We start from the raw sequence: 26709 nt of genomic DNA, 5'->3' as shown, positions 1-26709 counted from the left end.
CAACTTTACACTCAGGTAACACTGGGGAAACTCGGGTTAAAACAATGGTACACACACACACACACACACACACACACACACTGGCCACGTGCAGCAGACGTCAGTGCTTTGGTAAAACTAATCTGAAGTTTGAAGGGAATGTATTAGTGAAGCGTAACTACCCCACATTACCAGTGATGATATAGAGGTGTCGAAAACCGCCACTAACTAGCGCCATCTTACCCATGATAGTAAACGAAAACGTGTATGGACGTGACGGTTAAGTTAGGGTAAACTTAACTAACTTGAAGGTGATACATGATACATAATGTACATGATGAATGTTAGGGTAAACTTAACTAACTTGAAGGTGACACATGATACATAATGTACATGATGAATGTTAGGGTAAACTTAACTAACTTGAAGGTGATAATTCATAGAAAATGTGCTTCATGATATTGTAACCAGTAGACTCCGTCTCCAGATGCGGAGGCCAGTCCACTCCGTCTCCAGACGCGGAGGCCAGTCCACTCCGTCTCCACACACAGAGGCCAGTCCACTCCGTCTCCAGACGCGGAGGCCAGTCCACTCCGTCTCCACACGTGGAGGCCAGTCCACTCTGTCTTCAGACGCGGAGGCCAGTCCACTCCGTCTCCAGACGCGGAGGCCAGCCCACTCCGTCTCCAGACGCGGAGACTAGTCCACTCCGTCTCCAGACGCGGAGGCCAGCCCACTCCGTCTCCAGACGCGGAGACTAGTCCACTCCGTCTCCAGACGCGGAGGCCAGTCCACTCCGTCTCCACACACGGAGGCCAGACCACTCCGTCTCCACACACGGAGGCCAGTTCACTCCGTCTCAACACGCGGAGGCCAGTCCAGTCTGTCTCCAGACGCGGAGGACAGTTCACTCCGTCTCCACACGCGGAGGCCAGTCCACTCCGTCTCCAGACATGATCTAAATTTCCCAGTTTGGACTAAACATCTTCGCTACAGCAGAGTACAAGAGCTACACGTTATCTACATCACCTTCCTTCCCTCCCGCTTGTTGGTTGGCCTCTACGAGGTAGAGGAAGACCACTTGTGGCCTCAGCCTCCACACGTGTGCACGTGGTACACCTGCTGCTGCTCACACCTGGGGAAAGCTTGACCTCCCACTACGGTTCTCAGCCCATGTTGCATGTAACTTCATACGACGAGGCATATTGACGAACGCTTCAGCATCCCACCAAAAGTAGGTCACCCTGATCTAAAGTTCACGTCTCGGAAGCGCCACCATCACCAACATAACCTCCTCCACCACCACCACCGCCAACACCACTATCACCACCAAACAATAACCTCCTCCACCATCACCCACCGCCAACACACCATCACCACCAACATAACCTCCTCCAACCATCACCACCACCACCACCACCCCACCATCACCACCACCCACCACCCACCACCATCACCCCCACCACCAACCATCACCACCACCACAACCATCACCACCACCCCACCACAACCACCATCCATCCACCACCCCCCACACACACTCACCCCAACCCAAACCCACACCACCTCCACACCTACACACCCTAACCCACACATAACCCAACCCCCCACCACAACAATCACCACCATCCAACCCCACACCACCCCCCACACAACACCACCATCCCACCCCCACCTCCACCAACCACCCCACCACCCCACCCACAACCCACCCACCACCCCCACCCCCCCCCCACTCCCACCCCTAATCCCCCCCACACCCCCCTCCACCCATCACCACAACCCATCACAACACAACACCATCCCAACCCCCACCCACAAACACCACCACCCATCCACACCCAACCCCTCATCACAAACCCCATACAATCCCCACCACACTCACATCCCAAAACACATACCCAACCCCATCACACCATCCAACCCAAAACCACAATCAACAAACCACCCCACCCATCACCACCACACCACACCCACCATCCCCAAAAACCACACATAAACATCCTCCCTCACCACCACAACACCACCATCCACCACCACCACCATCACCACACCACCATCACCACCATCACCACACCATCACCACCACCATCACCACCATCACCACCACCACCACCATCACCATCATCACCACCACCATCACCACCATCACCACCACCACCACCACCACCACCACCACCACCACCACCACCACCACCACCACCATCACCACCACCACCATCACCACCACCACCATCACCATCACCACCATCACCATCACCACCATCACCACCATCACCACCACCACCACCACCACCATCACCACCACCATCACCATCACCATCACCACCACCATCACCACCATCACCACCACCACCACCATCACCATCATCACCACCACCATCACCACCATCACCACCACCACCACCACCACCACCACCACCACCATCACCACCACCACCATCACCATCACCACCACCACCACCATCACCATCACCACCACCACCATCACCACCATCACCACCACCACCATCACCACCACCACCATCACCATCACCACCACCATCACCACCACCATCACCATCACCACCACCATCACCACCACCATCACCATCACCACCACCATCACCACCACCATCACCACCACCATCACCACCATCACCACCATCACCACCATCATCACCACCACCATCACCACCACCACCATCACCACCACCATCACCATCACCACCACCATCACCACCACCACCATCACCACCATCACCACCATCACCACCATCATCACCACCACCATCACCACCACCATCACCACCACCATCACCACCACCATCACCACCACCATCACCACCATCACCACCACCACCACCACCATCACCACCACCATCACCACCATCACCATCACCATCACCACCACCATCACCACCACCATCACCACCACCAGCAGGAGCCAAGCCAGGTGTGTGTTCCATCACCACCACCACCATCACCACCATCACCACCATCACCACCACCATCACCACCACCATCACCACCACCATCACCATCACCACCACCACCACCACCATCACCACCATCACCACCACCATCACCACCACCATCACCACCACCAGCAGGAGCCAAGCCAGGTGTGGGTTGCATGATGAGTTATGGCCACTGGCCGCCCGCCGTGTTGCTGTGCCAACATGCGCCTCCTTAGCTCAGGGGCAGAGCACTGGTCTTGTAAACCAGGGGTCGTGAGTTCGATTCTCACAGGAGGCAACAACGTCTTTAGTGGCTGTTGTTGTGATAATTATTGATGAGTAGAAGTGGTAGTGCAGCTGGCAACATACTACCTCAAATATCGATATAACAAAATGAAATATAATAATGGCGGACCAGATGACCCACCCACCCACCCACCCACCCACCCGCGCTACCATCACAAATGTAAGGTTGAGTTGAGAGGAAGGAAATCAGGTCTTCTTCGTCTGTGGTACTCAATGAAGATCAGGCGGCCTTTGTAGATTTATTACAACAAAACGTGTACGTCCATCTGTAGTACTCTGGGCTATAGTCTTATGACACACTACGACACACTCTAGTGAACAGTGTGACGATGCTGGCCAGTGTGTCTCCTCAGGTCACACTGGCAGGGGTTATATGGGAGTCCGTCAACACCCATTCAACAACGTGTTCAAATAACAGATCAGCTCTTACGTGTTCAAACATCCTGATTAACAGTAGCCCGTGGGAACAGTGAGCCCGTGGCAACATGCATCTAACTCTATGTAACTCACAGTAAAATGATAATAACAAATACCTAATGAAAAATTAATGGTAGTGTGCTTGTGTCTTACATGAGGACGTAAAGAATCAGGTACAAACATAATGGTTACTGTGATAAATAATTTGTTTATGATAAATGTGCATTGTGTTGCATTATGATAGTTGTTCAGAACCAAGTTCTTTAAGCCAGAATCCTAAAACATTAAAGATTAGAATAGTTGTGAAAAACATAAACATATACATAAGTAAACTACAGAATATATTTTCTTCTGGGTATCTGAAAAAAAGAACAAGGAGCTAGTATTTCATCTTTTAACAAAATATTTACATCTATGTCCCTTTTCTTTCATCATCATTTCTTATGTTCACTTCTAATAAATGCCTCTTATCTAAGATAAAAATTCTGTATAGTTATTTGATTAATGTTCTCCAACAACGCGTTGTGTAACTCTTCGTTAGTGAAGTTCATTTCGTGTAATGGATCAAGCATTACAAAGCTGTGTCTATCCACACAAGTGTAACACGTCCCGGGTAAAGATATATTCTAGAGATAGCGTATATCTAACATATATATGTGTTTTATAGATATTTATAAAATGGTCTCCTGAGGGACAGTACCTAAAGACTTTCGTATTAAAGTTGATCATTTGTAAGTGATCAAGCATTACAAAGGTGTGTCCATTGCCACAGGTGCTACTGATCCCAGGTAAAGGTATTTCACCATCTTTGTATCTTTAACCTTTCTAGTTATAGATGTTTCATCCTTGATTCCATTCTCACAGTCGATGTATTTGGCTTGTGTTGTCTTAACATATCATTAGTCAGTTGAGGTGGAGAACATGCTTCTGAGCCTAGCCACTCTACTCTGTCTTCCACATGCTATTCAAGAGGTGTTACCGGATTCTGCCTATAAGTATCTACGCCGGGAGTAACAAGTCACCTCTGGACAGCTTCTTTTTTTATTACTTTTGATGCTTTGAAAAATTTGGGCAACATATTTGGTTTTGTGATATTAATTCTTTTCTTTCATTCGTAATATTCGCCATTTCCCGCAGTAGCGAGGTAGCATTAAGAACAGACGACTGGGCCTATGAGGGAATATCCTCACCTGGCCCCCTTCTCTGTTCCTTCTTTTGGAAAATTGAAAAAAACGAGAGGGGAGGATTTCCAGCCACCCGCTCCCTCCCCTTTTAGTCGCCTTCTACGACACGCAGGGAATACGTGGGAAGTATTCTTTCTCCCCTATTAAAATTCACATATTATACTCTTTACTTCTCACTTGATTGAATTAAGTTCGTCAATTTTGATTATTTGTGTCTTGTTGATATTGATATACATTTCCTCTAAAACGTATTTATATCAATTCATATTGAAAATTTTTAAGGAAAACGTCGAACATTTTTTCATTAATGTTCATCACAGCAAAATAAACAAGTCTATTTTTCAAAGTATGATTATCGGATCGTACTAAGGTTTTGAAGAATATAAACTCATAACTTGTTTAAGACCTTCTAAACCTTGTGCTGATAATAACTACATTACTTTTCTGTAGGGAAAATCGTTTTAATGCGTAAAACCCGGATAAAAAACTTGCATATAAAATTTGATGGTATTATGTTTACGTTGTTGAAGATATTAATGATTTCTACAAGTAAAACATTTATGTTACCTGCAAAATAGAAATCTTTATGTTAGATATGTTAATTCTACCGGTTTGACGTTACATACATTTCTCTACCCTGTGCTCCAGAGAAGTTATGAGATTTTATTCATTATCATATAAGATAATCTGTATATATATAATATCTCACGTATTTCAGTAGAAATCCACAAGGAAAATACACTTTTGCCATCAGTATTCTATGGTAATCAGTGATAGGTTCTTAGAATAAGTAAATGTGTAATACATTACTAGGGTAGTAAATCCTTCGTCCATCACAATATACCGTAAGAGTGTCTAAGGCTCACCCTAGCTGGGGTTTACATTGTTGAACAACGTAATGCTTTTTGGTCGGTTTAGGTTTCTTAATTGTTGACTACAGGGACGAGTTTATAAGGAAGTGAGGAATTTGGGAAGGGTTTATTGATGGGTGCCGGGAGTGTGGTGGTGATGATGAAGGATCAGAGAAAATATATTATGTCAGAGGTCAATAGATCCTGGTGCTCGACCCAGAACCTTGACTAATCGTCTATAAGAAAGTGGTTGTTTATGTCTGGCCAAGTCCCAGCTTGGCAGGGGCTCTGGTCTTATGACACACTGTTATCTGGCTTTATTTGTCATGTTTTTTTTTTCCTTGGACTGAACTGATAAGAACATTAAGAGTTGGAAATCTATCTAAACACACTTTGCCATCATGTGAATTCTATGTTTTGAATTTGTAAATGATTCCTAAAATGTACGTAAGTCGATGTATCATTACACTTGGCATATCTTTCAAGACATTTATCACTTCATTTTTGTCAATTTATTGAATAATGGCTTGTGTCAGTGTGTCTGTCCCTCAGTATAGCAAGTCAAGCATTACTCCACCGTACAACAACTACAACATGGCTTGTGTCAGTGTGTCTGTCCCTCAGTATAGCAAGTCAAGCATTACTCCACCGTACAACAACTACAAGGTCACAAATGAGGGGACAAATAACATATAGGTTGGCTCACGGAAAATGCCTAATGAGCTGAGGAAAAGGAAGGACATTACATACACTGGCTTGATCAGTGAATCATTTTGTGATGGTTGTGAAATATTGGTCATGTGTAGAAGATGGTCCTTGTACATGAATCATGCTATATATTAGTTTCACAATATGTTATAATAGTGTCTTTACCTGGTGAACTGATATGTGATATAATAAATGTGATCTGTCTTGTTCTGTACTTCTCTTTGAAAATATCAACTTTAGATTTATATCAAATTTTTCCTACCTGCAATGAAATCGTGTCTGCGAGTTAAACAGAATCTTATGACATTGGAGGAAGATCTTAACAGGCTATCGTTGTACAGTGTACAATGGCCAGTGATATTCACCGTAGACATATGTTTACACTGTGTACACATAGCAGGCAAACTACAGTATCATCTTAAGATGTGGAAATAAAACTATCAAGGCAGGAGAGGGATTTAGGTGTCATCATTAGTGGAGATGTAAAGCCAAGACAACAGTGTATTAATGTACGTAATAAGACTAACAGGCAACTTGGTGTCATGTGTTAGCAGCAGGAATGAACAGGTAATATTACAGCTATAGTTAGTCACACACCACTTACATTGTGCTGCATATATTGCTAATTATATTTGTGTACAAAAATACCTCTGATGGCATTGAGAGACGGATGATGATAATGTCATTAGAATTTCCCACATGAAGACATTAAGATAACAAGACTTACATTATCTGGAAGGACAGAGGGCGAAGGATGATATGATAGAAGGTTAGATAATCTGGTATGTTTATTGATGCGAGTTACACCTTACATTATTACCTGCAAGCCCAAAATATTCATTTTCATTAATTACATATTCACATTGTCAGAGAGAATAACATAATGAGTTGTCGACCAGAGAGAGGATGAAACAGGAGCAAAACTCTATGAATTATTAGATTTATTGATTATATAATGATCGTTGAGCCAGAATCCATAATCATATATATGTATTTACAACTGAGGAAAATACTTTTGTTGTTAGATTCGTCATGTGTCATGATGAAATGTATTTCTGTCTCATTGTTAGGTTGAGCAGCAGGTCTCTGCTTCACGGGTCTATGGTGTCGTTGTTAGGTTGAGCAGCAGGTCTCTGCTTCACGGGTCTATGGTGTCGTTGTTAGGTTGAGCAGCAGGTCTCTGCTTCACGGGTCTATGGTGTCGTTGTTAGGTTGAGCAGCAGGTCTCTGCTTCACGGGTCTATGGTGTCGTTGTTAGGTTGAGCAGCAGGTCTCTGCTTCACGGGTCTATGGTGTCGTTGTTAGGTTGAGCAGCAGGTCTCTGCTTCACGGGTCTATGGTGTCGTTGTTAGGTTGAGCAGCAGGTATCTGCTTCACGGGTCTATGGTGTCGTTGTTAGGTTGAGCAGCAGGTCTCTGCTTCACGGGTCTATGGTGTCGTTGTTAGCCTCTCTAGGTGTATGTACTGGTCCTCACCTCAACCCGGCCCTGTATCTGATCTTGTCTAACAGGTAGTTTGTTGTTGAGAGATTGGCCATGTTCCTGCCTGGCACGGGACCTTATCATACGACGGTTCGCTGTGTATACAACGTCAGGGGATGTGTGTATCGTTGGATTCATTGGTTATTAACTGGTAAAGATCATTAAACCAGTATCTCTACCATACGACAAGCCATTCACATTACAATATTTGCTACATGATAACAGGAATATACATATGTTGATAGATGTTGATGGTTATGAGTAGCAAAGGTCATAAAGCCTGAAGCCATACCATACGTCAAACATTGAAAGTACATGAAATGTATAACAAGATGTATATAATGATGGTGGATACAGTGACAATGTACAGTTAAAGGTCATTGAGCCACAATAATGAAATAAACACTAAATACCTAAAAGCTAATGATAACTGGACACAAAAGCTGTGAATGTCTGTCTTGATTATTGATGGTTGGGGGCGGAGATGCTTATGGCAGTTGAAGGATTTTAAAATAGTTTGTTGTGTGGTGAGGAAGAGAAGGATAGGAGGAGGGTAATAGATCCTGGGTGGGGTCAACCCTGGTGCTTCATTGTAAATCAAGCAAAATAAGTAAGATAATTATCGAGGAAAGATAGATTTTTATGTGTTGATTTTAACGATCAGTGACCTATGAGTAAGGTCATAAGTTTTGCTTGATTTAGAAAAGGTATAAACCGTCATGACATTAATTATTTCTTGATACTGATGACTTAACAAAATAAATCTGTTGCATTTGGACATCAATGATAAGGATATTTCAATGTGTTTATGTTAATCTGTACTACATTTATATGTTAGTGGTGAACTTGTAGAATCTGTGAAGGAATGTAATTACTTGATAATGACTTTTCTTTCAATAGAAATATGGAGGCACTGTACAAAAACGTAATTTCTAGAATGTATTTTGTTAGGAATCTTAGCAACCTTAAAATTAACACTAAAACTATAGATTTATTTTATACAGCTTTTATACAGTCAGTAATCTCATTATCATTCACATGTTGGTAGACAAACTGGAATTCAGATCAAAACATAAATTGACAAAAGTTATCAAGAACTGCATTAAATTAGGAATACCAGTTTACTACTAGAAATATACACAAAATGTTAATGAGGTAATAAATTACCTACGATGAAAAGATATTGTGTTTAGCATTATGAAGAGCAAGGAAGAAAATAGACCCAGATGAGCCAGTGTCCGGGCTCGGCCACTCCTCCATATTGTTTCCCCGGTAGCCACTTGGGCAGCGCTACTGTGCGTCGACTTCCTATTGGTGGACTGCTTCTGCTCGTGATTCATGATTGGTCCTCTGCGGTCCAGTGGCTACTGTGATTGGTCCTCCGCGGACCAGTGGTTACTGTGATACGTTCCTGTGGTATATTGATTAGGGCCGCAGTTGGCCGTGCTGTCTTACCTAACATAAACCTTCCTGGTACATGTATAATGGACACACGTAAAACATGTTATCTTTTCATATTTTTTCTTGAGAGAAATCTTAATAAACTTCAAAAACGGAAAGAGAAACAAAAATGTCAAAACATAAATATACTTACTCACGTGTATAGTTATATTTCTACATCTAGATGAAACAGACGAATGTGTTACATATTTTGAAATGTTACTCAGGACTGAACGTATGTATATTGATAGATCTTAATAAGTGGGAGCAGTTAAGGTCAGAACTGGTAAAAGAGGCCTTACCTTATTTACCGGGTTTTTTTTTGGCTTAGCTTAGCTCTTTAGCTTAGTGAAGCATTCCCCCATTTCCTCCCCTAAATTTCATTTGTGTTTATTTTCTGTGTTTACTCTTCTCTTTTTGTGTTTACAGACAAGTGGTTGTTGACCGGTATTTCTGGTGTTGCTGGACCACTGGTACATCTCACGAAGGTTGTTTGGACACAATTGTGCGACCATGTGAGAGGTGATGACAGCAGGAGAACTCCACCCAGCTTGGTACGTCCAGCCGGCCCTACTGTGGGGCGCTTGTCTGTCTGATCAGCTGCCTCGTATATTGTCTTAGAGAAGATGTAAGGTGTTACAAGTACCTTTTGTGTGGGGTGGTACCACACGCCACCCCAGAATCTGGGGTCTAGCCCCACTGGTATGGACTCTAGTAAGCCAACCACTCACTACTCCCGTAGTGGGTAGTGGTGGTGACCGACCTACGCTGGACATTAAGTCCACAAATGCAGAATTTGTTATGTTACATGTGACCGGTTCAACGCTTCCCTCAACCCCTTCCTCATCAAGAAAGTGATTGATGGCCTGGCTCGATATTTCGCCTAAGGGCTGAGGAGTCTTATTCAAGAATTATTAACATCTTCATCCTAGCCGTAATGAACAGAAATAATTAACAGAGCTTTAATATCCCAGCTACAGTGAAGGAAATGAATACAACTGAGAGGAGATCAATTTCATACACATTGGTGGATGACTGATGGAAATTATTAAGTTCTTATTCGAATTTTGTCTTATCTTGATTTTGTTGATTTTCATTGACCAGTAAATCTTGACCTGCACAAGGTAAGGCTGCCAATAACTTTTGCACATGTCATCCAAAAACTATATCACTACACATCTTGTGCTTTATATTTTGAAACACAGAATGAAGAAGTTTGATATACCTTACTTGGGTCTGGTCATGTAGTGATGTGCTGGCTATACTTATTTGACAGTTATGTTACACATGATAGGAAAGCTGTGTGGTAAAACTGGAGGGATGAAGGAACTTTATTTAATGGAAGTACCAGATACTTCTTGGTTCCTGTTCTCTACAGTCTGCTATATTGAAAACTATCTTGTGTTTGTTGATAAAACTTTATGAATATTTGATATTCATGTAAAAATTGGAGTGCATGAATGAATTAATATGAAATATACAATTATGAAAGAATACTTGTAAAATCTGGAGAAAATCTAAACTTTACATTTCAGAATAAAAACATTGCAGTTATATTTCTGCTTGAACATTACATTTCATTTCACATTCTATTATTTATGCCTCCTTTTCTCTATAAGTCCTCATGAATGAATGGAATGGCTACAAAAGCCAAAATGGGTTCAGAACTAATTCAGCTGATTTATGGGTAAACCATAGCAATGAAAGGAATACATATGAAAATTATTGGTTTCATGAAAGGTACAAAAAAAAGGCAACTGCAGGTGTACATCACATAGCAAAGAGTAAGTCCAAATAATAAGAATCAAAAGTACATAATGTGTTGTGAAAACTGGTACCAGAATGAAGTAATTAAACACAAGAAGATATGTATCAGCATAAAACAGAAAATCCATGAAATGATAAAATTATTAACGGAATAATGATAGTTACACCAAAATAAATATTTCATGAAGTTTCAAGGAAAAACAAACTAGCTCAACTAAATACTTTAAACAACGTGGCAACATGAGGAAAAGAAAAAAGCTTTGGAATTGTTTTACATCTTGTACGACAATGTTACTTCACAATAAGAGTATTCTCTTAAACAGGGTCATCTTGGGGCTCAGCGAAGTCATTCTTTTCAAATTACAGTTTCGAAACAACACACAAATATATAAGGTCATTCCTTTCAAATTACCGTTTGGAAACAACACATAAATACATAAGTACGACTGGAAAATTTAGGTAGGCTGAACATTAATTGAAAACATCAGGGGAGACCCATTATGAAGATGAGCAAAATAACTTGTCAACTTTACCTTTTACTGCAGATAATATCTGAAGAATTAATTTCAATGAGTCCTTAACTTTACAGAGATGCAGAAGTGTCTTGTTCCTCTGAAAAATATAAAGAACAAAATGGTAATCAGCAGCGTAGTTACAAGAGGATGGAGGGTAGGCCCCAGGAACCACCGACTGTTTAGGGTTTTTATGATATCCAATTCTGCCTAGCTCCTAGGTTGTCATCCAGTCAATTTGGCCGTGATGATCTTGGCAAATCTATCCCCAAGGGTCCCAAATATCTAAACGCCAGTGGTAAATAGCACCTCGACTTAACTCAAAATATCACATATTGTTTACTTGACACTTATAGAGCCTAGCTTTCATGTGGTAATCAATAAGATTTGAAAAAGAACTTTGTCTAAATACAACACAAACACTTTAAACAGCTAATGATAGAAATGAAAAGAAAAGTACTAATCAATAATAACAAATATAAACAAACCGTAACTTTTATTCTCTCCCTTACCACCATGCATGTCTGTTCAAACAAAACAAACTGAACAAAAATAATTCTTTATGAACGTCTCGATTAACTAGAATTTCCCAAGAAACAATAACATATAAGAGAAGTTTTAGTCTGCAAACAAAACAAATACTTAAAATAGCTAACACAAAAGTAAAAAATAGATATCATAAATAATCATAAATTAAAGCCAGTAACTATCAATAGCTGTCGCTTACACTCACGAATGGCTGACCCGTACCATATTTTGGTCTTCCGCTTCACGTACAAATCTTGACCTATAACAATTCTAAATTATCATTACTATAATTTTCTTTAATCATTATATTACAATTTTCTTATGTTAATAATTAGTATAAGAAACACAAACAAAAACTAGAACTATCAGATGACAAATTTCAGGCAGCAACTATGAACAAGCGGGAAGGTTTGATCATTTCTCTCCTGCTCCTGCCTCTCTCTCCGTCTCCCATATGGCCTTCCCATACACCAAGATGATATATGTATATATATATCTGGCCAATTCCCTGATCAACATTGTGTTAACGTAGGTTGCATAAAATATACAAAATCACTGACCTCATTACAGGTTACTATATTATACGAAATAATTTCATAGATTTTTGTTTATTCTCCATAGATTTGAGACACTTTAAAAGCCTAGCTTGTATACAATACTTTGAGCGCTGAAGATAAACCATTTCTAAATTCAAAAAGGAATCTACCTAACTTCTAACATCTAACCCCTTAATCAAAGCAATTAACTATGGTTTAGGTTCAGATTTATCAGAATTTAACCACGCCATTTAACCCCAAGAAATCCGTCATCAAATTGAAGGTCTTCATGATCTAAATATGTTGGAACATCAAATATGATAATCTTCCCTCATGTCTGCCTTCCATCTGGTCCCTTCATAATAACACCTTCAGAACCACAAGTGGCTAAGAAATCTAACAGCATCATTGATCTTGACAGACACATAAGGTCTATATCTTCCTTGAACGAAATCTTAAAACTCCTGTGGTATTTACAGAGTCGTACTGTCCTCTGTAGCTTCTGGTGAAACTCCAAATGTACTGTAAGGGGGGAAATATGGCCTCAGCCTACACAAAGGTCACTGTGTCTCTGGCTCTCCGCCTCCAGAGTTAATTCCCTCCATTTCCTCGTCATGCTTATCACTCAGGCGAGGAGGATAACTAACCCTTTAACACTTTTTTATCAGTGTTTTTCCCCCTTTCCTCTCACCAGAGTTACTTTTACCCTTGGTGTTCATCACCCCGATACCATCTCCAAGCTTCGTTCATCCCCCTTTGGTCACCCGCGACCATCATTCCTCGTCTTAGTTGATGAATTTTGACAATAGTGTTATTATTACCCCTCGATTTTCTCGTCTTAAGACTTGGTATGAAGTGGTTTCTAACCCCCTCCAATTCTAATTCAAAGCCTTGCGCAAGTTAAGGGGACACTTGGAGGAAGAGGTACGTCATGTCAAAACCCAGACTCAATCATCAACTTTACAGTTCAAAGGAATCCATTAATATCTCGATCGTCAACATTTGACTTCAATACATATTCTGAATTTACTATATACTCGCTACTTGGGCCTAAAACTTTATTTCTGAGCACAACTCCAGCCCAATGGTATGAGATATAGATAAACACATGCATAACTGCAGACGAAAAAGCCCCGGAGAAAGTAGGAATCCAACCCAAGATAAACACACGTTTTGAATCAACGCTCACGTTTATTGAAATTAAAAAAGGAATCTTGTTGCTACTTAGCGTTGCTTTGGTCTTGCATTGCTTCAAGAGGGCTGCCAGCAGCAGTGGTCTAGGTGTGGCAATGGTCAAATCATGAGATAAATGACTCCCACCTTAGTGACAGCTCTAACTACATGGTTTGGCCAGCCACAACGCCTCCTCCCACCACTTCTACCATCTTTGACCAAACTTAAAACTCCTTTACCCACAGTATGGCTGGCTCCATCGGTATTATAACCACCTTGAACCATCAGCCACTTTTCTTGGGTTTGGCTGAATTTTCCTTTTTTTCTCGAAGCGTTTGTCACCGTGTCCGGGAATTTAACCTTTACATGGAGGCTCCAGTTTTCGCTCTAGTATTTAGTTCGCCAAATAACTTCTTTATAAATGAGGTCCATTACGAAGTAAAGCATCATAAGTGGATCCAATGAAGTCCATTACAAAGTAAAGCATCATAAGTGGATCTCGTAAAGTCCATTACAAAGTAAAGCATCATAAGTGGATCCAGTTAAGTCGACTACAAAGTAAAGCATCATAAGTGGATCAAATGAAGTCCATCACAAGGTAAAGCATCGTAAGTGGTTCCAATGAAGTCCATTACAAAGTAAAGCATCATATGTGGATCCAATTAAGTCCATTACAAAGTGAAGCATCATAAGTGGATCCAATGAAGTCCATTACAAAGTAAAGCATCATAAGTGGATCAAATGAAGTCCATCACAAGGTAAAGCATCGTAAGTGGTTCCAATGAAGTCCATTACAAGGTAAAGCATCATATGTGGATCCAATGAAGTCCATTACAAAGTAAAGCATCATAAGTGGATCCAATGAAGTCCATTACAAAGTAAAGCATCATAAGTGGAGGCAGCCAAAATACTTCTCCGTGGTGGGGTTTGCTGCGTGGTTGGTAGATGTGGCCCTCCCCCACATGGTCACAGTGGTTGACCTCGTCTACGTCAACATTTTATGAGGTCAAAAAACTTTACGAAATCCATTTGGCGTCCATACCAACATTAACCACATTCCATTTCCTCCACTTCCACGTCTGGGTATTCCACCTCCATGTCCACACAGCCATAGCCCATGTCAAATACATGGACATATCCAAATTCCATCACCTGGACAAAGGAGAATCGTCCTACCTCCTTGGTGAACATTATTATATTGAAGTGTTTGATGAAAGGTTGAGGGAGCTTGCAAGGCGGAGCAGAGATGTTCATTCCTGTTGTCTTACCTCTGTTGTGCATCCAGCAATTTGAGTGGTGGCAATCCAGTTTCAAGTATCATATGGATTTTGACTTCATCAACTCTGATGCTTTTCTGAGCACTGTATTCCAAACCTTAACTTGCTATAGTGTGGTCTAAGCTGGTTTATGCCTCCTGCCTTGATTACTTATCTGATCTTAAGTCTTATTTAAAATGCCATGAACTATTTTCAATATGTCTTCATAGATTTGTGTTTATTCTCCATAGATTTGAAACATTTTAACAGCCTAGCTTGTATACTATACTTTGGGCGCTGCACATAAACCATTTCTAAATTTAACAAAGAATCCACCTCACTTGTGACATCTAACCCCTTAATCAAAGCATTTAACTATGGTTTAGGATCAGATTTATCTGAACGTCATTTAACCCCAACAAATCTGTCATCTAATTGAAGATCTTCATGACTTAGATATGTGGGAACATCAAATATGATAATCTTAGTGCATGTCTGCTTTCCATCTGGTCCCTCCATAACAACACCTTCAGAACCACAAGTGGGTAAGCAATCTAACAGTATCATTGATCTTGACAGACACATAAGGTCTATATCTACCTTGAACGAAAACTTAAAATTCCTGTGGTATTTACAGAGTCGTACTGTCCTCTGTAGCTTCTGGTGAAACTCCAGATGTACTGTGAATGGGGAAATATGGCCTCAACCTACCCAAAGGTCACTGTGTCTCTGGCTCTCCGCCTCCAGAGTTAATTCTCTCCATTTCCTCGTCATGCTTATCACTCAGGCGAGGAGGATAACTAACCCTTTAACACTTTGTTATCAGTGTTTTCCCCCTTTCTTCTCACCAGAGATACTTTTACCCTTTGTGTTTATCACCCCGATACCATCTCGAAGCTTCGTTCATCCCCCTTTGGGCACCCGAGACCATCATTCCTGGTCTTAGTTGATGAATTTTGACAATAGTGTTATCATTACCCCTCGATTTTCTCGTCTTAAGACTTGGTATGAAGTGGTTTCTAACCCCCTCTAATTCTAATTCAAAGCCTTGCCCAAGTTATGGGGACACTTGCAGGAAGAGGTACGTCAGGCCAAAAACCCAGATTCAATCATCAACTTTTCAGTCAAGGAATCCATTAATATCAAGATCGTCAACATTTGACAACTTCAGTACATATTCTGAACTTACTATTCCTCGCTACTTGGGCCTAAAACTTTATTTCTGAGCACAACTCCAGCTTAATGGTATGAGATATATAGAAACGCATGTGGAACTGCAGACGAAGAAGCCCTGGAGAGAGTAGGAATCAGACCCTAGATAAACACGCCTTTTGAATCAACGTTCACGTTTATTGAAATCAAAAAAGAAATCTTGTTGCTACTTAGCGTTGTTTTGGTCTTGCTTTGCTTCAAGAGGGCTGCCAGCAGCGGTGGTCGAAGTGTGGCAATGGTCAAATCATTAGATAAATGACTCCCACCTGAATGACAGCTGTAACTACATGGTTTGGTCAGCCACAATGCCTCCCCCATCACTTCCACCATCTTTGACCAAACTTAAAACTCTTTTACCCCCAGTATGGTTGGCTTCATCGGTATTATTACCATTTGGAACCATCCGCCAATTTTCTTGGATTTGGATGAATTTTCTTTTTTTTCCGAAGCGTTTGTCAACGTTGCCGGGAATTTAACCCTTACATGGGAGCTCCGGTTGTCGCTGTGGTATTTAGTTCGCCAAATAACTTTTTTATAAATGAAGTCCATTACAAAGTAAAGCATCGTAAGTGGATCCAATGAAGTCCATTACAAAGTAAAGCATCATACGTGGATGCAGCCAGGATACTTCTCCGTGGTGGGGTTCGCTACGTGGTTGGTGGATGTGGCCCTCCTCGCCACATGGTCACAGTGGTTGACCTAGTTTACGTCAACACATTACGAGGTCAACCTTCACCAAATCCATAAGGCGTTCATACCAGCTTCACCCATATTCCATTTCCTCCAATTCCACTTCTGGGTATTCCACCTCCATATCCACACAGCCAAATTCCACTCCATCCATGACTTCCACGTCTGGGTATTCCACCAATTCCACTCCATCCATCTCTTCAACGTCTTGGTATTCCACCTCCATATCCACACAGCCAAATTCCACTCCATCCATCACTTCCACGTCTGGGTATTCCACTTCCATGTCCACACAGCCATAGCCCATGTCAAATACATGGACATATTCAAATTCCATCTCCTGGACAAAGGAGAATCGTCCTACCTCCTTGGTGAACATTATTATATTGAAGTGTTCGAGGAAAGGTTGAGGGAGCTTGCAAGGCGGAGCAGAGATGTTCACTCGACAGAGGTCACAGCTCAAATGATACTCTCGGTCCCGGCTCCCGCCCTTGTATAACCTGGGAACTGATCATATCCTAGCATAGCTTAATATAGAGAAGTCTAATATAGTGAAGTCAATACTTTAATACAGTTAACTTTATTTCTCAATAGTTTAATACAGTTGCCTAACAGTTCCTTCACCTGTACAATGTCCCGTCACAGAACACAAGGATTGTCATTATAATTCGTCTTTATCAACAAAAATTAGATTAATGTGACTAAAGATAAGTGATTTGATATGTTATGTGTGTTCTCTGTCATCATAAAGATGGCCATCTACCCTGATGTGTAAAGAAAACATCAATTTTGTCGAGGCTGTGGTGAAGATAAGAACACAATATGATAATGTGGTCATACAATGGTGTAGTCAAGATGTTGTGTTAGAACTATGTAGTGAAGATGGGAGTGTAGTGAAGAGGAGGATTTAGTGAAAATATATATGTTTCTTCACGCTGAGCCATTCCATATAGATGAATATATCTATAATCTAATTGCGGTAAATTACCATGTGACTTTAACGGCACCAGCCAGCAGGAAAAATGTTGGATATAGGAGTGACTGAAAATTTTGTTGGGTACAGAAATAATTGAATATTTGGTACGATCGATCAAAATGCTTTTTATAGGCAAATAATTTCTGATTTTTCAAATAATTTTTTCCATCTGTTGGAACTGGTGGAAGTAATTAAAGATATGAAAACCGATGGAAAAGTTCAGTTTAACGCTTTTACGAATGTCTTGCTGCGTGTTTGGGAACAGCAGTAAACTACAGGAATATATTGGTCTAATGTCCCCTGCTCGTCCAACAGCAGATATTGTATGGTCTGAGACATTATTTCTGGTGGAAGTGGATTCTCTCCGGCATTGCGTAAAACACTTCCACAAACTTGCGCCATTTTGCACAAATACAGATCCGATATGATGCATTTCCTAGCTCTGTTACGTTATGGACCCTATTCATCCTAGCCTAACCTAGCCTAAATAAAAAGGTGTGGAATAATGTGCAACATTTCTCCTTCATTACAAGTGATAATAAACCTAGGCTATACAGAACCAGGAACGTCCATATTTGTCTAACTTCTCACATGTCTGTGTCATCTGTCTGCAAACATGTCGACCATTACCATGAGAGCAATTGCGGCTTTTGATTTTGAATATCACACGTTTCCTCTCTGCCGTGAGATCTTCATACTTAAATAAAATGGTGGGCCGTAAGAAATAGATGTCCATCGAAGGTCAACTATATGGCTCAGTTCCATCATCAGTTTCTAAGAAAACTGAAAAGGTGAGGTGACAACGAGATTCGAACTCGGATTGCTGGATCCAAAGTCCAGAGTGCTAACCCTTACAACATGGGACCTGATAAGAAAAGATGTGATTTCATCTAAATGTTTTACATATAATCAACCAGAGACCATTCCTCCCTCCCTGCCTGCAGGGTTCAAGGTTTTCTAGAAGGTTCTCGAAGATTCTGGTAAGATCATTACCTTTGAGAGGTCGTCGTTAGGTGACAGTCAGGTTCACTCTATGGTTGGTGTTTGTAGTTGGTTGTCCGAGGATGTTGTTATACTTGATCAATTTTGTAATTGTTGACTTTCAGGTAGGAAGTACTCATTTACGATGCATCCTTGTACTCACAACAACCTTATGAGTCACTTCAAGATTTCTCTTCACTACAACTTTATCTTCACTACACCATTAAGGTTGAAGTCAATGGTCACAATCACTACAACCTCAACACGACTGGTCTTATACCTAACCCATATCATCACTACATCCATGTACATGTATTTCTTGCAGAATAACGCAGATATCAATGATTTCTGTGAAAATTGACATATACAGCCTTACGTATCTATCGATCTATCCAATATCTGTTTTTTACCTATCTATCTATCTACTATCTATCTATCTATCTATGTAAATCAGAAAGTCAACAACAACATCATTAATGATACGTATAACTACGTCCTCTCAATGGCAGTTCCTACCCAGAATCTTCGAGAACCTTCTAGAAAACCTTGAACCCTGCAGGCAGGGAGGGAGGAATGGCCTCTGGTTGATTATATGTAAAACATTTAGATGAAATCACATCTTTTCTTATCAGGTCCCATGGTGTAAGGGTTAGCACTCTGAACTCTAAATCCAGCAATCCGAGTTCGAATCTCGGTGGGACCTCACCTTTTCAGTTTTCTTCGATACTGATGATGGCCACATTATTCTGTACGTTATATATACATTCATATATATACATAAATATGTATATATAAACATATATATGGAATAATATGGTTTTATCAATAGCCGGAGACCATTCCTCCCTCCTTGCCTGCAGAGTTCATAGTTTTCTGGAAGGTTCTAGAAGATTCTGGTGAGATAATTGCCATTTACAGGACGTTGTTATACTTCATATATCTATGATTCTATTATTGTTCACTTTCAGATAAAGATAGATAGATAAATAGGTAGATAGATAGTTAGATTGATAGATAGATAGAGCGATATTTAGATAGGTATAAAGATAGATAAGTTTCATCAATACTGTATCTTACGCCATTTCCTGTTGCTGGACATATGTTCAACCAGCATTGGGAAAACCTCCAGTAGACCTTAATGTAAAGCAAGATAATAACAAAACCTGCAATAAAAGAATACGATCAACTCCCCAGTGCAGAAATATTGTGACCAGAAAGTCTTCTAGCAAGATGTCAGACACTTCCACGGCAATCACGAACATAACATTAAATATTTGAACATCAACAATAACAAAACTAATGATGATAATGAAACTATAACAACAAAAATGATAAACATATGGAAAATAGTGTTCTAGATTATGCCTCTAGAAAACAAACTTTAACGAAAACTGTGAAAAGAAATACCCATCTGGCTGATACGACACAGTAAAAGAACCATCCCACAACCAACTCTAAACTGAACCTGACTGTCCCCTAACAACGTCCTCTCAATGGTATTTATCTTACCAGAATCTCGTAGAACTTTCCAGAAAATCAAGAACTCTGCAGGCAAGGAGGGAGGAATGGCCTCTGGCTGCTGATGATAACCACATTATTCTATATATATACTTTTACCAACAATTGAAGGTTGACCGGCCAGCCCAAGTGGCTACAGAGGCTGTATCCATGAAAGAAACGGACCCACTAGCAGACGAATTCGGTTGGCAGGTTGTATCGAAGAAGAGGAAAAAGAAGGTTGCCCAACCAGCCCAACCAGAAGGGTGTAGCAAAGAAACGAAAGAAAGCTGCCCAACCAACCTGGGTGGTAGTAAGGATGGCTGCTCCACAACCCCAGGTCGTTAGGCAAACTATAGCCATGGAAGAAAGGAAGGCTGCTCGTCCACCAGCCAGGTATCGAGTGTGCGTGTAGCTATGCTGGCTGACCCACCAGCCCGGGTAGATAGCTACGCCCAGATGGCTATGTCGGGTGCAGCAAAGAAGCAAACCCCACAACTACTCCACGAGGTTTGCAAGCCTGCACCCAAAAAGATGAAGACGAAGGTTGCCACACTACCCACTGCACCACCACATGTCTAGAAAGGGAAAAGGTGGACAGAATGGCTGGAGGTCCCACTCCAACAACAAAATCACCTTAGGAACCAAGTTCCATACATTATTGAAAAAAAAAAAAAATATATATATATATATGTATATATATATATATATATATATATATATATATATATATATATATATATATATATATATATATATATATATATATATATATATATATATATATATATATATATATATATATATATATATATACAAACTACATTGCAACTTACATATAAAGAGAATCATCAAGCTTCACTATATTAGCTTTACTATATTTAAATATAAACAAGGTCTAACCGAGGTTACTTGGTTGAGCAAGACGTGAGAATATCATCAACTGGCCCTCCAGCCCTGGGTTGAAATTGTCGTTCTGACGTATTTCGAGTTCAGTGCTGATACAGGATCATTGATTATAGGACTATCTTGTTAGTCTGTGTAACTTCGCCTGACCCAATCCACGTCTTCAATGGCTTTCTGTTACTACAAACGGGATTACAAAGGAAAGGCTTCCTTTGTTAGTTTCATGAATACCTTCGTTCAAATGAAGGGAAAGACTATTACTATGAAGCGGTACCTTATCAGCAGGAAAGAGCTGCAGCAACGGTATGAAAGTTACTGCAAGATACATAACGAGCCCGTGGCTTCCAACGTAAACATCGGCCGCCATTTGGGTTCACTCGGCATCATGTGTGACACCAAGATTGGACCCGTTGGGAAACAGGAACGATACTATTCTGGTATCATGTGGCTCGATGGCGCAGGATCACCAACTGAAATGCAAAGAAAATGGAGAAAGCCGCCCAAACGTATCATGAAGGCCGTGCAAGAGAAGATCGAGAGGAATCGGTTGAGAGACGATATCGCTCACAGTATATTGAAATTTATGCCCAAGACTTCCCCTGATCTCCAGACACAGCCAGCCACAGAGACCACCAGCCCCGCTTCCCAGACACAGCAAGTCACAGAGACCACCTGCCCCGCTCCCCAGACACAACCAGTCACAGAGACCACCAGCCCCGCTCTCCAGACACAGCCAGTCACAGAGACCACCAGCCCCGCTCTCCAGACACAGCCAGACACACAGCCCACCAGCCCCGGCCCCCAAACAGAGCCACAAGATCCTGATATTGAGAAGACAAATGAATTTCTCGATGATTTTTTGCTTTCACTGGAGAAGAACTGATGAGTTCCTTATAGACAAGACAAAATGTTCAAAAAGGAATCTATATAAGTTCACTTATGGAATGAGATCTTTGACGGAGCTGTGCTGCCTATAGCACAGCCTACCAAAGGGTGATCTTTGCTGTCGTGCAGTAACCTCATGAGGGCGGAGTCCGGCTACACTTTCTTTACCGAGGAAAAGATCTCTGCACTAATATTGAGTTTCTCCGTTGGCGTCAGGGTAAACACCCATCCCCCCCGAAGCTTGGTTACCTTTCCGTGGTGGGGGGGACTTCATGGATTGGGCAGTAGCAACCATCGTTGGTTGCTTCTGTTCAATCCATGAACGAAAAACCAAGCATCTTGAACGTAATTGTCGTAGAAATTCACTTGGTGTCAAAACTGACGCGAAAGCGTTGTCTCAATTTTGTCAGAAATGTTTGTGCGTTTCGGCCTGATGGCGGGAGTCGGTTTGGCGCTGTGGTCATGAGGGAATACGAGGAAGATTGGCAACCGTCCCAGAAGTAGCTACAGTGAGGCCCAGCAGCTGTCCCTAATACTGTGGAAGGCACTCATGTAAGGTGTGCAGTGAGGCGCAGCAGTAACAAGGGAAACGGACAACCAAAACAGCAATCTTGATCATCAGGAGGCTATCTAATGCTCAGAGTAGATAAGGACGATTATTGTATGGCTTCGCTCAGAGGATGAAAATCTTAGCCGTGAAAATCAACAAGTAAAATAACTAGTAGTTAGTGGTAGTGAAGTGGAATTACCGCATTTCTGTGGTCTTAATTGTAAAACGAAACTTTTCGTTTTCTCCATCAATCTAGAGGTGTTGTAGACCACCATCCTTAAGGTTGTAAGGTAATGGTAACTACAAGGTTATGACCTCAGCAAATTTGTGATGGAAAGTGCAGGAAATGTGGTAATGTATATAATATAAATTATATAGTTGTATAATAAATGTATAATAAAACTTTGTCTTCTCTGTTCCCGTTCATTGATTCAAATGCAGGCAAGTTTTCTCTCTAACGAGGTGGGATAAGCTACGTGCACTCGGGTTGTAAATGTGGTGATTTTCCCTTCATTATCACAATGGTGTGCTGAACTGAAGATGTAGAATTCCGTAGACGAAAGTAAGATAGGAAATCAATCTACATCAAAAATTGAAAGTGCCGCTTTGTGTGTGTGTGTGTGTGTGTGTGTGTGTGTGTGTGTGTGTGTGTGTGTGTGTGTGTGTGTGTGTTTGTGTGTGTGTGTGTGTTTGTGTGTGTGTGTGTGTGAATACTACTTTAATCATTATCACGTGAGTCTTTTGAGGAAGGATTTGTACATTCGTGTTGCCCCGTCTTTTAACCTTGTAAGTGTAAAATACGTTTTAACTCCTGTGTGCACTCACACGCACACACACACACACACACACACACACACACACACACACACACACACACATAACCTATAATATTATCTAGTATTTTCTTCAGATGGATATCTTACACCTTAATTATAAAAGCCAAAGAAAAATTTTTAAAAACATATACATATATTTCCACACGTGTAGATATATGTTATGTATTGAAATATGGCGGAAAAATTCCTTATATATTAACAAACGTGATTGAGGACGTAAAGAATCTGGTACAAACACAATGGTTATTGTGATAAATGATTTGTTTATGATAAATATGTATTGTGTTGCATTATAATGGTTGTTCAGAACTAAGGTCTTTAAACCTGAATCAGTGAAATACTATCAGAAATAGATAACCTGTTAAACATAAACATTTATATCGATCAACCACAGAATATATTTTCCTCTGGGTCTGTAAATGAAAATACAGTACAGGGAGCTAGTTTGAGGAAGAGTATTTCATGCTTTAACAAAATATTTACCTCTAATAGCGTCCCTTATCTTTCGTCATCATTTCTTATGTTTACTATCAAGAAATGTCTTATCTAACATAAAAATTCTGTCTAGGTATTTGATTAATGTTGTCCAAGGATGAGCTTATTGCCATACGTGGTCAGGTCACAGTGGTGGTGGTCAGGTCAGTGGGCGGTGTGTGTGTGTAGCCCCTGGGTTCAAGTTGGCCACACCCACCGGCCGGTGATCAGGTCAGTGGGCGGTGTGTGTAGCCCTGGGTTCATGATGGCCACAGCCACCCACCGGCCAGCCGGGCGGTAGTTTGTAAGTGAGACTGGTAGTTTCACATGCCACTTGGAGTGTCCCTTACTACAGAACTTGAGCAGCTCTTATCCTGAGGTGGAGCAGTTGATCCTCTCCACCAGGTTGGTACACTTGGTCTGCACCAGGTGGCTCCCTCCTGGTCATCCTGAGTGGTTGGTTGCTGTGTTGGATTTAATGACCACTGACTTGTGAAGGTCATTAGGCCAACCATCATTTTATCATCTGATAAAACATGAAGCAACGCCAAATATTACATGATCCACCTAAACTATTGAGAATGATGAAGTCTGATACTGTTACGTACGTCATCCAATCTTGCCACTCACATGTTACGGTAATCACGACTACATACATAGTGTTGTTACGACTGATATTACTGTATGTACTGTAGTAAAGTACTGTGGTTATGTGGACACCAGACGAGACCATCATTATGATGTGTCATCAACATGTATCTATAATGCTTCTATAACCAGCATGATCAAGAAGGTTATAACAACATTATCCTTGTGTCACCAACATGTATCTATAATGCTTCTATAACCAGCATGATCAAGAAGGTTATAACAACATTATCCTTGTGTCACCAACATGTATCTATAATACTTCTATAACCACCACGATCAAGAGGTTATAACAACATTATCCTTGTGTCACCAACATGTATCTATAACACTTCTATAACCACCACGATCAAGAAGGTTATAACAACATTATCCTTGTGTCACCAACATGTATCTATAATACTTCTATAACCAGCATGATCAAGAAGGTTATAACAACATTATCCTTGTGTCACCAACATGTATCTATAATGCTTCTATAACCAGCATGATCAAGAGGTTATAACAACATTATCCTTGTGTCACCAACATGTATCTATAATGCTTCTATAACCAGCATGATCAAGAGGTTATAACAGTATTATCCTTGTGTCACCATCATGTATCTATAATGCTTCTATAACCAGCATGATCAAGAAGGTTATAACAACATTATCCTTGTAGTTGTTGGATCAGTGTAGAGCAGAGCAATACCTGGTGAACATTACTTCCTGGTGGCCGCCATAAATACCACCAGTGTTTATAAGCTCACACATCACCAGGGGTTAAGATATGGTGTTATCCCTCACTGCTCTATATAGCACCAGCCACGGTGGGCCTCCAGGTTATACCTCACTCCTACTCTTCTATATCCCTAACTTCCTTGTGATCATCTCACTTTGAATAACTCGCTCTTCACATAACAGTTGTTTGTTGTTGTTGTTGTTGTTGTTGTTGTTGTTGTTGTTGTTACATGTTGTAGTTTTATGTTCTGCCACTGGACGACTCGTTCTCTGATCTTACCCAACAAATAATTTGTTGTTTCGAGATTCGTCAGGTGTTTATCATACGGAGTCTGTAACACGTAAGTCTGTCTATCGTTCACTATACTGGATAGTAACCGGTAAAGGTTATTAAAGATATCTACACCAGAAACTGTGCCACACAACAAAACATACAAATCACGATATTTGCAACATGATAACATGTTTGACTTAATGACCATCAGCAGGTAAGGTCATCAAGCCGCACCATACATACGTCAGACAGTAACATCAGTTGTATAACAGGATGTATATATGTTGTTGGATTTAAGGGCTATCAGCTTGTGGTCATGAAGCCAGAATGTGAACCATAAGTTAACATAAAATGATCGTCCAGGTCCAGCAGGTAGCTGCATATAAAACTATGAATGTCTGTCTTGATTACTGACGACGTAGAGGGAAGGGTTTGGCAGGAAGGGGAGTGTGGTGGAGTTTGCTGGATGGTTCTCGGGAGTGTTGTGAAGAAGAAATAGAAAACACACTGAAAGGAGGAGGGTAACAAGTCCTTAGGCTCAACCCAGGTGCTACATTGTCACTCAAGCAAGACATCTAAAATAATCGCCAGGTTGGTTGGTTATTTGGGCTTGTGGCTCATCAACTGCCAGGTTAAGGTCATACACACGCTCACTAAATATTTGGCCCATATAAGTAAGGTTTTCACCCCTATTGATTGCAAGGGCCATACCTGCGGTAAAGGTCATGTTATAACCATCAATCGAATCATCTTGAACAGTTTTCCCAGGGGTTCAAGATGATTCTGAGACCGTACACGCTCTCACCCTGTTCGTACGACGAATGGTGGAGTCAAACGAACAGCGACCTATGGAAGGTCATTAGGTCACTAATCCTTTATATGTTCCACTTTAAAGTCACCTAACAATCCTTTCAACGTATTATTGTCTAAACAGTTGGGACAGTGAAATATAGGAAGGTGTACGTTCAAGGAAGACATATG

At 41.1% G+C, this 26709-nt stretch overlaps 1 non-coding gene across 1 annotated transcript; it reads left to right on the top strand.

Annotated features, from left to right (window-relative positions):
* Window positions 1-3144: 3144 nt before the first annotated feature.
* TRNAT-UGU (transfer RNA threonine (anticodon UGU)) lies at window positions 3145-3216 on the top strand. Its single transcript has one exon. It is a non-coding gene; the product is annotated as a tRNA-Thr (tRNA).
* The last annotated feature ends 23493 nt before the right edge of the window (window positions 3217-26709 follow it).

The sequence above is a fragment of the Panulirus ornatus genome, chromosome 42, assembly GCF_036320965.1.
Source record: "Panulirus ornatus isolate Po-2019 chromosome 42, ASM3632096v1, whole genome shotgun sequence".
NCBI lineage: Eukaryota > Metazoa > Arthropoda > Malacostraca > Decapoda > Palinuridae > Panulirus > Panulirus ornatus.
Note: the sequence above shows the minus strand (reverse complement) of the source record. Positions and strands in the feature narration are given on the sequence as shown.